Consider the following 16,651-nt stretch of genomic DNA (forward strand, 5'->3'; position numbering starts at 1 on the left):
ACCACATGCCAAACACCAACCCCACAATTTTCCAAAATTTAAAATAACCTTTGTCTAATTTATCACTAATTTTTAGAAATTTTTAAAAATTTTTAAATTACCCCGAACGCGTTTAAAATACGAACGGTCAAAAAATTTCGGAATTCCAACGGTTTTCCCGGAATACGGAAAGCCAAAAGTTTTGGGAAAATGAAAAGACAAAAAAAATCGGAATGTGAAAGGTCATAAGTTTCCCGGAATACGGAAGGTCAAAAGTTTTTCCGGAATTCGGAAAGCCAAAAGGTTTCCGGAAAACGGAAAGCCAAAGGTTTTCCGGAAGATGAAAAGCCAAAAATTTTCAAGAAGAAATTTCTATAAATTTTCAGAGTTTTTTTTTTCTCAAATTTCAATTTTTCTGGCTTTTTTTCTTGAAAAATCTCCAAAAGCTTTTTTTTAATAACAAAAAACTTATTTTTTTAAAAAAAATAAAAAAAGCTTTAATAATCTTTTAAGCTTTTGATTTTTTTAGGGGGGGCGTTTTTTTCCGTCGGCTTTTACTGCGCAGCCCCCCCTCCCATCGCCTGCGCATCTCTTCTCCCCTCTCTCCTCCCTTTCCTCTCCATTTCATTCTTTCTCCTCCCATCTCTTCTCTCTCTCTCTGTTAATCAGAGAGATTAACTTTAATCCATGATTAAAGTTTTTAATTAAATTTTTTAAAATCATAATTAACATTAATTATGATTAATGTTTAAAAAATCATCTTTAAGAGATTTTCTCACAAAAAAAAGAAGGAAAAATCAGATTTGAGAGGCGAAGAGAGTCCCAGGCACACGGGAGAGCATCTCGTGCATCAACACGCTGTCCCCTACTGAATTTCAGTGATAGAAATTTGATCGCATTCTCGTGGAAAAAACCCGTAAAAATGTATAAAAATACATTTTAAATTTAAAAAAAAAAGCTCAAAAAAAATCCTTAAAAATTAGAAAAATTTTCTAAAATTTCTAGAAATTCCGGGAATCCATTCTATCAAAAATATCAACCATAAAATTTATGGTATTTTTGTAAAAAATTCCATTAATACTTGATTTTAACCATAAAAAATAGAAAAAAATAGCATTAACTCACGGAATTCCCCCGCAACGTCGATTCGTCCATTTAAATTGTCGTAACACAAGTTCCAATCACCATATCGATGATCCACGTGCAATTCATAAACACAAATCAACAAAATAACATTTTATAAGTAGATATTAAAATTTACTAAAAAAATCAACAATTAAATAGAGATTGCTCTGATACCACTGTTAAAGCCCTAAGATCTCTCTAGATAATTGTAATAATAATGAAATACATCATACCTCTACCTTGATGTCCCATACCATCAAGAGGTATAACTCCAATCCAATAGCATGTAGCTATAGTGTGAAATGGTAGATGAGTAGATATAAACCTGTACACAAGAGAGTATAACATAGCCTTGGCTTCATAAGCCCAAGCCTCCAAGCCCCCCTTGAGTGTGCCCCATGCCCCTAGTATATAGGAGGGCCCTCAAGTGACTCTTGACTTTCCATTCCCCATGTGTGACCCTTGGATGCCTGACCCTAACCTTATAGCCTCCTAGTATATGCACACATAATGTGTATATAACATAGCACACATAATGTACATATAACAGGCGGGCACTTCGGCCACACAATCGGGTACCACCACCGCTAACCCTAGTTCAACCCCACAAAGAGCCGCTAGAACCCCTCCCTCAGGTTGCTCGTCCACTCGCAGAGGGGACAACACTCGAGTAGTGGACGTGGAGGCGGTTGTTGTCCAAGTGGGGACACCGATGGGTCTACGCCCCCATGTGAGCGTCCTTCCCCATCTAGCGCCAGAAGCGATCATCGTGACGTTCGACACATAGCCCACACCCGCCGATGGAGAAAAATTTTACACAGTTGTCAATGGCAATGTGGTTTTGGATAATGTCGGGCAAGAGATGAAGAGTCGCATCCGCAAGCTTTGCCACATTATCTTTGCAAATGACTTTATGACTTTATGACTTTGCCACATTATCTTTGCAAATGACTTTATGACTTTATGGCCAAAGTTGGATAAAGACAAGAAAGATAGAGTCATAAATCAAATCAAGGATGAGTACAAGCCAGTCAGCGGTCGTGATGTCATTCCCATAAGGTGGATAAAGGACCACATGGTGGACATCATGAAACATTGGCGGGGAGATGTGACTAGGAGAGTGAAGGCAAGGGGTGAGAAGCCTTGGTACATGAGCACCGAGGATTGGAATGAGGAGAAGCAAAAGCATGCTCGAAATCCCCAATGCTACAAGAAACAAGAGGATGCTGCCAAAGCCCAAATAGAGAGCGTAGGAAGCTCTCACCTTGGAAGCGGTGGTTGGGACACATTCCATGTCTACTTTGTAAGTATCAACATTTATCTTGTATGTTTCATTTGATGTTATGTCTACTTTGTAAGTATCAATTCTTATCTTGTTGTTTTGGTACTTTTAGAATCAAGTGGTTGGTCGGCCGGCAACGGGAGAAAAGAAGGACATTGCTCGCCACCATAACACGTACTTTCTTTTCGAGAAGCTTGAGTGAGAAGGTGCCAACCTCAATTGGGGGTGCATTGTAGATATGGTAAGTGCGGCAAGCCTTAACCTTATGATTTGTATACTTGCTTTGCCTTGTCATGTTAGATCGTTGTTTTGGTATACCAAAAAAAGTATCTTGTATAGTTTTTCAGGGACCAATGCCTAATCCTGAGTGAGGGCTCCGCATAGAGTGGCCTTGCCCATGTCTTTCCCCTTGTACATACACATTTTGGTCAGCTCACATCTTTGTTTGAGCTTGTATAGATTGTATGCAAATTTTGGCTTATCTCATCAGAGCTTGATATGTAAATTTCACATCTTGCAGTATAGTTTGGCCATTGTTTGCACTTGTGTGAATTGTGTACCTACTTTGTAATGTCGAAAACGTTATTGCACTCTCTCTAACTTTTTTAACAAATTCGCTTTGTTCTTCACATTAGAGTACAGTTGCCTTTGGTACTCTATAAATTTGGCATAATGGTGCATCCAGTTACAAGACTGCAGTTGGATGCACCATTATGCCAAAAAAAAATTAATACCTGCACGCGTTGAAATAAGCATCAAAAGTTTCTTGCATCCATCAAAAATAACATCTAAATGATAGTCGAAATAAGTGTCAAAATAGCAGTCGAAATGCTAGTCGAAATAGCAGTCGAAATAGTAGTCAAAATAATCGTCGAAAAGAGAATTGTGGAATTATTTGATATTTTATGTGATATTTATGGTACACTCATTTGCCACACGGTCGTGACTGGTTACGCGTAAGAGTGTGGAGTAGTGGTCGCATCGTGTTGAGAGGATAAGCGAGATTTAATGTGTCTTGTGTTTTTGGTGAGCAGATCAGTGCATGGAGTAGCGTGGGTGCAATGGATTTTGGCCCATGCATGACCGTTGAATTTTGGTGTGTGCTGATGGTCGCCCGTCCATAGTTTTATTTAATTAATTTGCTATAATTTAAATGTAAATAGCCAATTTAATTAATTTGCTACAATTTAAATATAAATAGCCAAGCTTGGGGACAAAGTTACTTTTTGATATTTATGGCCTAAAGTGGAATGTATCAAGCTATTTTGGAGCACTTTCTTTTTGGGATCAACATTTGCCTCTACTTCAATTTGCATGCAACAATACCTCCCATTCGGCTACTGGTTGAGCTCCCTTTCAAATTGTCTATGGCAAGAAACTTCCCATTCATGTCTCTTCTATAACTAGTGATGTTCCATCTGTTGACACTGTAGCTCATGACCATGCTACTATTCTAGCTCAAGTCACTGAATCTATTAAGCGAGCACAATTGAAATACACTGCTCAAGCCAACAAAAAATGACAACCAATGAAATTCAAAGAAAATGATCTAGTTTGGCTATGCATAGAGAAAAGAAGCTTAAAGAATATTTCCAAGCATCCTAAGATCAACTTGGCTCCTAGATTTTATGGACCATTCACAATTATCCAAAAAAATAATGAAAATGCATTCCGCTTGGGCATTCCCACTCATTGATACATAACTCGTTCCACATTAGTTTATCGAGACCCTTTAAAGGCCCCACCCATGTTAACCCTATTATTGATGACCCTCCTCTCCTAGAGGATGATTATGAAGTTCTAGTACTTGAAAGTATTATTCACCACCATGACCAAACAACCACCCATACTGGCACTGTGTATCATCGTTTATTTGGTGAAGTATAAGAATCATTCTATTGAGGAGTCACAATGGATCCTTGAAACATTGCTTATCCCACACAACTGACACTTAATTCTAGCATACCACTCACATTCACATTGATTCTTTTATGGACACCGATTCACGGACTTAGGCAGTGTTATAGTTCTTTCACATGTTTTGGTGCTGATTCGCCTATTGGAGCAACACATTCATTTAGTGCTGATTCGCCGACTGAGGCAACACATTCATTTAGTGCCAATCCACTGACTGAGGCAGCATGTTAGTTTAGTGCCGATTCGCCGAACTGAGGCAACATATTGATTTAGTGCCGATTCACCAACTGAGGTAGCACGTTAGCATAAGGTTGGCCACCTTTGCTTTTGTTTATTTCACACAATTGAGGTAAGTTATTTTTTAACTCCGCGGTATATTATGGAAATGAGAATTGTGGAATTGTTTGATATTTTATGTGATATTTATGGTATGCTCATTTACCACACGATCGTGATTGGCTACGCGCAAGAGCGTGGAGTAGTGGTCGCATCGTGTTGGTGAGTGGATAAGCGAGATTTAATGTGTCATGTGTTTTTGGCGAGCAAATCAGTGCACGAAGTAGTGTGGGTGCGATGGATTTTTTCCAGTGTGTGGTCATCGGATTTTGGTATGCACCGATGGTCGCTTGCCCATAGTATTATTTAATTAATTTGCTACAATTTAAATGTAAATAGCCGAGCTTAGGAAGCAAGTTACTTTTTGATATTAATGGCTCAAAGTGGAATGTATCAAGCTATTTTTGAGCACTTGCTTTTTGTCAATAAATAAATACATGCATGAGGAAGCGTGCTCACTCATGCGCATGGGGGGAGATTGAACCCACTCTCTTTGTCATGCATAGTTGCTATATTTATCTCCTTCATATTTATTTTCAAAGCTTGAAGCTATGGTTATGGAGGTCTATAAACAACAGTGTGTGTTTTCTATGTAGCTTCAAAGCAATCTTTGGGGGCACTCTCCTCCCCTTAAACATGCTCCTCAACCACTTCATCTCTACAAGGTATACCCTCTAGTCTTTTTTCTTGTTTACATATTGCAAATTTTAGCTTTGAGGAAAAGAGAAATGGGTGAATTGCATACATTATTAAATACATACCAAACAGAGACCAAATCTTTTGAGTGATAAGAAAAGAGGCATATGCCTCTTTCTCAAGGGCATATGTCCATATGCCCTTAATCATGGGTAGAATAGAGGGCATATGTCCTTATGTCCTCTATCAACCTATGAATAGATCTCTTAAGTATGAAAGTGGAATTTTCCTATTGAACAAGTCTTCATATCTCATATACATTTGGGCTCTTCCATATGGATTTTGCATATGGCCATATAAAGAAGATGCTTATTTCATATGGATCTTGCAAGAGCCCATATGCATTGGCTTTGTGCAAGATCTCATTTGCAAGAAGCCTCTAGTAGCATATGGCTCTTGAGTATGCCCATATGCAAGAAGACTCTTATATGGATCTTGTTATGCATAAGCCTACACCGTGCTTAGCCTATGCATAGGCATGTCTAAGCATAGCCTATGCATAGGCATGTCTAAGCATAGCCTATGCGTAGGCATGGCTATCCATAGGCTACACCATGCATAGCCTATGAATAGGCATGTCTAAGCATAGCCTATGCATAAGACATGGCTATGCATAAGCCATGGCCATGCATGTGCATAGGCTATGCATACATATAGTTATGCATAGACAGCTCTGTGATATGCCATAGCAAGTCCTATGCATGGCTACGACTTACGCATAGCCATGGCTATGCATAGCTATGCCTATGAGTATCCTACATGCATGCATGGCCATGGCCATGGCTTACACATAGCCATGCATGCACTTAAGCTATGCATAGGCTATGTGTAGTCCATGGCTGTGCATAGCTATGTGTGTATAGCTATGCATGTGTGTAGGCTATGCATATCCTTGACTATGCGTAGGCTATCATGCATGGTGTACCATTTTTGCATGCCCACCTTGCTTGGCATAATGCAAGGTGGGCACGATTTCTAGCTGTCCAACATGCTGTTTGGAATTTTAGAGAGCTAGAACGCTTGCTCACATGCATTTTTTGGCTATTTTATCATGCTTTTTTTATTGTCTACATACTTTACCAATTTGTACATTTGTCGTGCTTCAATTCAAGTTTAGGACAACTTTTAAACGTAATGTAGGGTTTTGAAAAGTGGTCTTATGCTTAAAAACTAACTCATTTTTTATTGGATTTTAGCCTAGGTTGAGATCGGTTGAAGAAGAAGACTGCTTAAGCCACCATAATCCCTCAACCATTGTGAGCGCTTGCAAGGTATGTTGCACCCTCTCTTTGCTATTTTGCTATTAATTTTTTGTACTTGTCAAAACCACTGGGCCCATGCGTATGTCTCGCTTGTGAAGTGCCCCATATGTGTGAGAGTTGGGTAGGAACGCATGCGTTAGAAAAAATATGGACTCTCCATTTCTCCCCTTAAGGAGTGAATAAAAAAAGATTGGCCTGACCAATGAGAGACCTGGGATTCTAGATCCATGTAACATGGATCTTTCTGTCATATCTTTGCCCAAATCTCTTAAGACAATAAAATAATAGAGCCCATATCTTTAAAAAAATAGAGAAATGTCAGATTCCATATCTTTCAGGTTAGATGTACCTTGTGGTCTGACGCACATGGAAGTTTGAAAATTGATTTTTTTTTTAATGTTTAACTTTTTACTTTCCCTCCTTTTGCATTTCACTATCTTTTCATTTCCCTCCTTTTTTTAGTGGAATTCAATTTTGCCATATCTTCTGCAACTCTAGTTATTTCTTCACGAAATGTTACAGGTATATTGTTCTCCACCATAACTCTCTCCTCATAAAATTTCATCTCATTTGGACAAAATCTATATGAGTTATGTACGTTTTCTCACATGAACTTTCTTCTCTTTGCGCCACAAATAGCTATCTTGATCTGAAGTGGCATTAAATTCTTATGAGTAATGAATCATATGTTTAGGGTTTGTCTATGTTTTGTCTTGATGTAAGATAGGTTTGTTTATGTTTTGTCTTGATGTGTTGTTATTTATTTTCACAGGAGTAAGGTTGTGAGCAACAAGATTGTGCAAATCAAAGCAGTAAGTTGCTGTTTATTTCATGTTGTTTTAATCTTTATTTGTTGCTTATAATCTTCTCTACACCACAGATAACTATCTTGATTTTAAGTGGCATAAAATACTTGTGAGTAATGATCATAGTTTTAGAGTTTGTTTTTGTTTTGTTTTGATGTGTTTATGTTCATTTTCGTAGGTTGTAAGGAACAAGGTTGTGTGAATCAAAGCAATAGGTTGAGGTTTATTTCTTGTTGTTATAATGTTTATTTGCTGCTTACAAACTTCACATAGATATTTATTAATCATGCAGTCTAAATTTGGTGATTTGTTTTTTATTGTAGATGTTTTTGTTGCTTACAAACTTAACATAGATATTTATTAATCATGCAGTCTAACTTTGTTAATTTGGTGCTTTGTTTTTTATTGTAGATGTTTTTGAGGAGGAGGAATATCAGTAATATTCACACAGTGGAGGTGTTTAATAAGAGAGATGATGAAGGTAATTGGATCCCTAATCAATACAGTAAGTTAAATTGGATTTTAATGAGACCAAGTACTCGTGGAAGTTTTAAGGTCAAGCTCAGATGTAACAAACCCCAACAAACAATGGAAAGGTAGAATCATAGAGTTCAGGAGACGCACTAATGGTATAATAACATAGGCTTTCATTCAGCATGTTTATATGCACAAAGAGATTCGAGTGCATCATGATAACTTCAGTGTGAGACATAACCCTAACAGTAAGTTTATATCTCTATGCTTTGTGTTCTTGTGCTTTGAGTCCATGGTTATTACATAGAGTTTTAATACAAGCATGTTTGTTGCTTGCAACTTTATATACATCAACTTTGCATGAATTACAAAATGTAGAGTGCTTAAGTGGAAAGCTAAATGTTTTACATGCAGAGATAGGTGCCTTGATCTATGACAACAAGAGTGCAACCGAATTGGCATGATCTCAGAATGTTTACTTTTATGATTCCACATATGTTGTGAAGAGACATAGTTTGGAGTACATTCGACTACCACCGTTGTCTATCCAGGAATGGTATAATCCTAGCTTAGACATGTCAGAAGCATGTAGGGTAAAGATAAAAACTGATGTTCATGCTTCCATGAAACCCTCCACACGCTCTAGAGATGTGCATCTCCATTTGGTTTGTTTGCACATTTGTTTGGATCCTGTGAAAAGTAGTAAAGAAAACTAAGATTATGTATCAATGCAAGTACCCATCTGAGGATTGGATGACTCAGTTACTAGGTGAGTCATGGCATCTCAGAGAACTCACCATGATGATATCATTGAGTGAAGAATCACTGTGTCAGATGATGTTACCTTTAGGTAAGATTACACTGCTGCTGATTGTTTATAGTTTTTATTCATAAGTGCTTCATTGCAAGACACCGATTATTGATTGTTGTTGTTGTTTTTATGTTTTTATGTTTGTTGTTGATTGTTGATTGTTGTTTTTATGTTTTTATGATGGTTGTTTGTTTTTTATGATAGGTACTTCATTGCAAAGACAAACTTTGTGCATTCGCTTCAAGTATAGAAGGTGGCGACTTCTACGAGGGGAGTGGCTCAGCTTGGACCAAGACATGCGAGATGTTACCTTTAGGTAAGATTACACTGCTGTTGATTGTTTATAGTTTTTATTTATAAGTACTTCATTGCAAGACACCGATTATTGATTTTTGTTGTTGTTTTTATGTTTTTATGTTTGTTGTTGATTGTTGATTGTTGTTTTTATGTTTTTATGTTGGTTGTTTGTTTTTTATGATAGGTACTTCATTGTAAAGACAAACTTTGTGCGTTCGCTTCAAGTATAGGAGTTGCTGACTTCTACGAGGGGAGTGGCTCAGCTTGGACCAAGACATGTGAGATGTTACCTTTAGGTAAGATTAGACTGCTGTTGATTGTTTATAGTTTTTATTCATAAGTACTTCATTGCAAGACACCGATTATTGATTGTTGTTGTTGTTTTTATGTTTTTATGTTTGTTGTTGATTGTTGATTGTTGTTTTTATGTTTTTATGTTGGTTGTTTGTTTTTTATGATAGTAGGTACTTCATTACAAAGACAAACTTTGTGCATTCGCTTCAAGTATAGGAGGTGGCGACTTCTACGAGGGGAGTGGCTTAGCTTGGTTGGACCAAGACATGCGAGATGGCATGCATTCAGCACCACTCATTGATGTGAATATTCTTTGGGAGGGTCATGAACCTTTTAGCATTAATGTAGAAAGTCATTGGCCCCTTAGTTTTTTGAGGCAGGAAATCCAACTCATGTCCAATGATCCCCCTTGTAACTTTTATTTCAAGTTGGATGATGGTAGAAGGTTGGGAGTCGAAGTGAACATTGCAAAACAACATGCAAGCACTGTGTTGTTCTACACATCCTTGAGGTAGAGTCCATGTAATTCTCATTCTTCCAAGGGAATATTAAAAACCGTTTCTCTAAAAGTGCTCTAAATTTAATTTTATTTCATTTTCATAAATTGTAGTGATTTTTAAAGTATATTGTGTTTCAAACCCATTAATATGTAAGAAAATAAAGATAAGTATAAGTAAGTATAATTGTAAATATAAGTATAAATATATATTTAAGTGTAAACAATAATATAATTAATTATCCTAGAAATATAAATATGATTTATGATTTCTTATATCTTAATGAAGTGTCATTAATTTTAAGTCTATGGATATAAGTATGAAAATAAATATAACTTTAAGTGCAAATAATAATATAAGTAACTTTGTAAATAATATAATAATAATAATAATAATAATAATTTATAACATAAGAAATAGAAGTATGATTTATTATTTATTATATTTTATTAAAGTGTCCTTTATTTACTAAAGTATAAACATAAGGTATTAAAATAAATCTAAGTTTATAGATATTTTAAGTACAATAATAAACATAAGTATAAATTGCATCTATCCAGCCTCACGAAACCCAAAGTCATGACCCACCACTAGCTTCATTGAGTGCCATCACCATTGAAGGGGTTGAGTACCTCCTCATGTAGGATGTGTTGGAGCTCTTGGAGTTTTAATGAAATAAATATTACTCCATTAAAATTTTAATAAAATATATATTACTTTATGAAAGTTTTAATAAAATAATTTATAAATTTATATTTATAAGTATAAGTAGGGGTTATTTTCATTCACTTCTATTGCATTCTCTATCTCACTTTCTATCCACCTTGCTTGTTGCTCCTCCCTTTACGCCTTCACCATGGCTTCTCATCATGATGCGTTCGCACAGTGGATGAGTGAAACCCGTTTATTGTCAGATGTGGGACCAGATTTACCCTAGGTTTTGTTATATTGTTGAGCTAGAGAATATATTTAGGACTCTAGAGCCCGATAGCTCAGTGCTTGCGTCTTTTTATGCAGGATGTGATGATATCACATTTTTTATCCGTGACTCCACTGCTTGGTGGATACCCCTAAAAAATGTGATGATATCACATTTTTTATCCCGGACTCCACTGCTCGGTGGATATCCCTAAAAATCCTCTTCTCTATGAAGAGTGGTGACAACCATAGAAAGGTTGTTTAAAGAGCACTTGCACATGTTCCCCCCCCCCTCTTCCGATGATCTACTCTATGCCCCTCACTTTTGAGTCGGTAGACCTAATCGATCTCATCAACCAGGATATTACCTTTGGTATTTGTATATTATGCTCTGATTTTGAAGAGGAGAATGATGAGGAGCCAGCGGTGCCTCTTCTCACCTATGAAGAGAAGGAGCCAGAGAAGACAGTCCTGGACAAGCAAGAGGAGGAGGCACATAGCTTGTCTTTGGACTTGTCGACCATCCACCAGGAGGCAGCTCATCCTACTGAGAATGCAGAACTTGCATCATTGAGCGCCATCACTATGGATGGTGTTGAGTACTTGCTCATGCAGGATGTCCTTGAGGTCTTGGATTTGAGGGAGGAAGAGCTGTACTGCCACCTTGTCCGGGATGTTGCTGAAGACCTCATTGACTTTGACATTGTGGATGTCCCTCCACAACTAAATGAGATTGGCCGATACGATGGCATGAGCATGGGTGATGTCTTTACAATCATCCACATCCAAAGAAGTGCTGCAGAAGCTGCTCCTGACTATGATATCTCAGATGAAAAATTTGAGAGGTTGCAGGAGGAGCTCTTTGGACCTCGACCACGCATTGACCTCTCAGACCCTCTACATGGTGATAGAGTGATCACTGGGGCAAACCTAGATGCACCGGTTGGGAAACAGAATGACGAGGCTGAGAGGGTATGTAAAATTTTTTCTAAAACTTCTTGAAAATTTTTGTGCGGGGCCTCAGGAGCCTGGGGACCCCACACATATAATCTGGCATGCATCGGGGCCCTCTAGGCATGCCAGCTGAAGGCTGGCAAGGAGGATGGCCTTGATTCTGCATCGAGGCCATCCATAGAGGGCCTTGATGCATGCCAGATTACATGGATGGGGTCCCTAGGAACCTGAGGCCCCGCACAGACAATTTCAACTCATTTGAAAATATTTTTTTTCATGCAATTGTATTTTGGAATAATTTTTTATATTTTATTTTTGCATGCAAATCTTTTCTTCAGAAAATTGTCTATGTCAAATGAGTTTGCATATCAAGAGCTGGTGGAACAAGGGGTGGTAGAGGAAGACTCTAAGATGCGGCTTTGAAGGAGTATATTGGCAAGATCTTCCAAGACATCATTGTCTTTCACAAAGTATGCTCCCCTGATGAACAAGTCTCTCTCATGAACGACCAAGGCTTTAACAAAGGGTGTTGCATTCAAGTCCATGACTATGACATCAGAAGGTGGTGCTTGTGAAGCGCTCCAAGCTCTTATATTTGTTTGAAGCTCAGCGTGGTTGAGGGACGATTCATTCACTTGTTGGCCTAGGCCTTGCTACCAGGAAGATGATCTTCATGCTATCCAACTTGAGCTCGAAGGAAATTTTATTGTAATTCCTTCGCTTAAAGCTCCTACTGACTTTGCTAAGCCTAGTACTAAGAGGTGTAGAGTTTAGGGTTTTTGTACTTGCTTCTATGTCATGATGTAACAGTTTCTATATTAATAAAAATACATTTTTTAAGTTTTGTTGTATTCGTGGGATTAACAAATAATATTTAATCATTAATTTGAAATTGAAATCACAATACAATTATGATTTCCAGATATAATCAAGTAGACACTTGGCAAGGATCAAAAAAATATATTTTCATTAAGTAAAGCATTTACATCATGATCACATGAGATTACATTGTGGCATATACATGAGATTACAAGATCTCTCTAAATCTGCAGCTCATCACCATAATCTTCCCTCCACTTTCGCATGCATAATAGAACTAGCTGCATATCTTTGTCTCAGTGATGGTGACTCTTTTGGCATGGAGGACTATTGTGTACACTGTGTCACCAAACATGTCCACCAAAAAAGCTTCAACAACCTCTTGAAGAGCTTCCAAAGCTACTGCTATCCATCGTGTGGGAGCCTCACTATTGCCGACTCGACGATGCCATCGAGATAACCGGCTTTCATTCAAATCATCCATGATCTCCCTAACAAGGAGATGAAAAGGTCTCCTTAGGATAAAAAGGTCTGTCGTCTTCTGATACTTTCTTATTTCTCGAAGAGTGATGGTGCCAGATGTTTGCGATGTGTGGGCAGTGCTAGGGGTCTGACCTTCATGGGATCAATTAAAACCATATAAATTAATTGTAATGTCGCACTTACCATGAAATGTGTTATATTACTTGAAGTCCAAGCTTCAAAAACTGATGCATAGAATATACCAATCACCTCCTTAAACTCCTTGGAATCATCTGGTCCAAATGTCATCTTCTGCAAAAGCACTGCCAATTTGTCAAGAGCAATCCACACATTTGCTTTTGCTACTCTAGTCTTTCCTCCATTGCTTCGATCAGGAACGGCCATATGTAACTTTTTCTACGCTTCATATTTTTCTAGTTGTTGTACTAGTAGTTGTCCATTTTCATTTCGTGGTGCAGAAGAGAGGAATTTTGTTGCTTTTGAGCTCCCAAAGCAAGGCTTCTATGGTACATTGCCGCTTGCTCCGGACTTTTTTTCATCCTTCTTTGTTTCTACCCGGCCTCGATGTAAACCCATCCTAGATAATACTTCTTCCACCCTTTTACATGTTTCTTGGGCATTAGAAGTTGGCTGCATTTTTAAGCAAAACACACATATTTATAAACCAATTCGTCTATGATCGTTACTAGTGCATGCAAAGTGCAAAAGTGTACTCTTGTCAAGGGGATGTCAAGAATAGGATCCCACTTAGGATCTACTTGTACCATTTGGCCCGCACGGCAAACAAATTGATCACATGTAGTCCTGACACCCTTCTCTTCTTGTTTCTTCCCATTCTTACCTTTCTTTCTAAACCGCATACAATATATGCAAGGAAACTCTGCATTTGCTACATTTGACACACCAAACATGCACTTCAAAGTTTTGAGATCTCCAGTAAGGTGCCATTCCACTTGATACTCACCATAACCTTCCATGTGCAAACTTTCACCATGATTTTAACGTTGCACTGTATTTGTCAAGTTAAAGAAAATCTTCAAAATCTCATGATCTTTCTTTGGTACTTCAAATACAGAAAGCCACCAAATTTCATTCTCAGACTATACACTAAAGTAATCAGGATGACCAGGCAAGATATTAGGATCTAGTTCTCTATTCATGAGAGTTAGACTAACACGTTCTAACTTCTGACCTTTAATAACCTCACTTTCATCAAGCTTCAAAACAAATTTTAGCTTGCCTCCACATTCTGCAAACAACAGATATACTATAAAAATTTACCATTAGAGATTGTAACTTGCATACATCTAATACAAAATTTTTATTTGTGTACAAGACAAATGGCACTTCCTTTGACCCATACTTGCATACATGTCTGTGACATAAGTGCATTCGCTCCCAAATTAATTGTTCCACCTTACTGTTTAATGATTGTCGTACTTGCACCACATGAAAAGGTTTAGGAAGAGACAATACCCTTTTCTTTTGCAACACTTTTTTAAACCTTGTATCTAAATGTTTATATATCATGCCAAAAGACTTAGAACTTATTCCTACCTTATCACATATTCCTTGCATATCATTTGATGTGAAGGAATTACTTACCTCTTGTAAGCATTGTATGATAACTTCATCACCAAAACTGACTTAAAACTTTGGGCATTGAAGGGAGGACTTCACCATATCTTTCGTGAGTACCTTTTCAATTCCTTGATTCACTTCATGTTTTAGATTGCTAAACATCTTTTGCATGTTATCACATTGTGCATAGATCCTTTGCCTGTATTGTCCACCTGTCTTTGCCAACATGTGCATAGGTTTATATGACCTTTGGTGTTCACGTACCTCCTGTGTCGTTGTGGGCCCATAAGTGACAGTCTTCTCTAGCATTGTCTTTATCTTCTTCTTTTGCTAGCATGTAAATCATTAACCTCGTTAATCAAACTGGAATTTTGCATTACCATGTCACTGCATAGCATCTTGCAAAAAAATCTTCTCTTCTTGTTTTGCCAACAATGATCTATTAAGTTTCATGATCTGTTGTGTAGAAACATGGGCTTGGGTTACAAGTCTCCAAGTATAACCATGTAACCCTGCATTACCCTCATAAACATACTTGACAAATGATGTTAGTCCTGAGAATTGGGGAGATTGTTGTGTAACAGGATTAGGTGGATATATAGACCCATCAACCCAAAGATATATATGTTTTTTCCCTGATATTCTGTGTAATTGCATCACCGATGGATTCATCATTGAAACCTCAATTCTCTTGTACAATGGGGCATACTCTTCATTTAGCTGGAAGTGTATACTTCTCGTCTTAGAGCTTCTTGCTTCCTAAAACATCAAAAAACTAGAAACACTTAGATACATCACTATCTCATGAGATTATTAACACATATGTGTAACTTAACAGCAACTTTAACACATATTATTATTATTAACCAACAGTAAAATATATCTTACTATTAACTTTATTATTTATGAATATTAATGCACATAACCAATAGGAAAACATAACTTATAGAACTCAATTGAACATAACCAACATCAAAACATTGCTAACCTCCATTTTTGTTCTCTGTTGCTTCTCTGTGTTGGCTCTATGTTGTCTCTTTGTTGCTTCTTTCCTTGTTATAAAGATTAATGAAGAGGGAAATGGTTTGTTGGCTCCAAGAAAATGGCACCAAAAAATCAAATCACTCTTCATTCTCTAGCTTTGTGTGAACAAGTGCAATAGAATAGGAGATAAATACAAACTATTTGGAGATGGAGGAAAATACAAACTGTTTGGAGATGCAAATTTGAAAATAGAAGAAGAAATGAGCTACAGAGAAGAAGAAGCTCTATCACAAAAAAAGAAAAATTTGTAATGCACTATTCTGTAAAATAATAAATCTAAACACATTCTTAAAATCTTAAAAATTATCTATTATCTTCAAATCTCTATAAAAAAACATAAAAACGCACCACCATGTAGATAAAGCACGGATCTACGTACTTGTAAAAAGAAATTATGAAATACAAAGTACAAATCAAGATATTCCATTTTAAAGATGAAATCCTTCTAGAATCACGAAATGATTGTTTCTTCAGTCATAAATGAATCTGGGCATTTAAGAATGTCATATCTTTTGAGATATTCGAAACCACCTCAAATAAAGAAATAGTTTTTGAGATATTCGAGTTCTGAGCAAGTTTGGTACAGTTCTTGGACAGTGAATAAAATAATAAGTGAATCTATCATAAAACTAATATTTTGAGATGTACAAGATTCAAAAAGAGACAAGAGAGGAGCAATATTATAACATTATTTTTGCACTTTTCCTTGATTAATGGAAGAGAGAGAAAGCCCTTAGAGGGTCAGCTTGTGAGTCCAAATTTTTCCTAATAACATGGCTATGCTTGCCCATGGCTTGCATAGGTTTGCCCATGCTCGCCATAGACTTGCATGCTTGCCCATGGCTTGCATAGGTTTTTCCATGCTCGCCATAGGCTTGCATGCTTGCCCATGGGAAGGGAAAATATAGATATGTGTAATGTATATAATGGAGACTAGAGAGAAGATGCAACGCAAGCTGGAGAGGGAACTCTTAGGAAAAAAAGGCAGGGCGAGAGAGAAATGAAACTTGAAGTACACATGCTACAATATAACTCTCGTATGTAATGAGATTCTTGTTGCTAATAACAATGTCACA

The sequence above is a fragment of the Cibotium barometz genome, chromosome 2 (assembly GCF_041138505.1).
Source record: "Cibotium barometz isolate CiBa-2024 chromosome 2, ASM4113850v1, whole genome shotgun sequence".
In the NCBI taxonomy this organism is placed as follows: domain Eukaryota; kingdom Viridiplantae; phylum Streptophyta; class Polypodiopsida; order Cyatheales; family Cibotiaceae; genus Cibotium; species Cibotium barometz.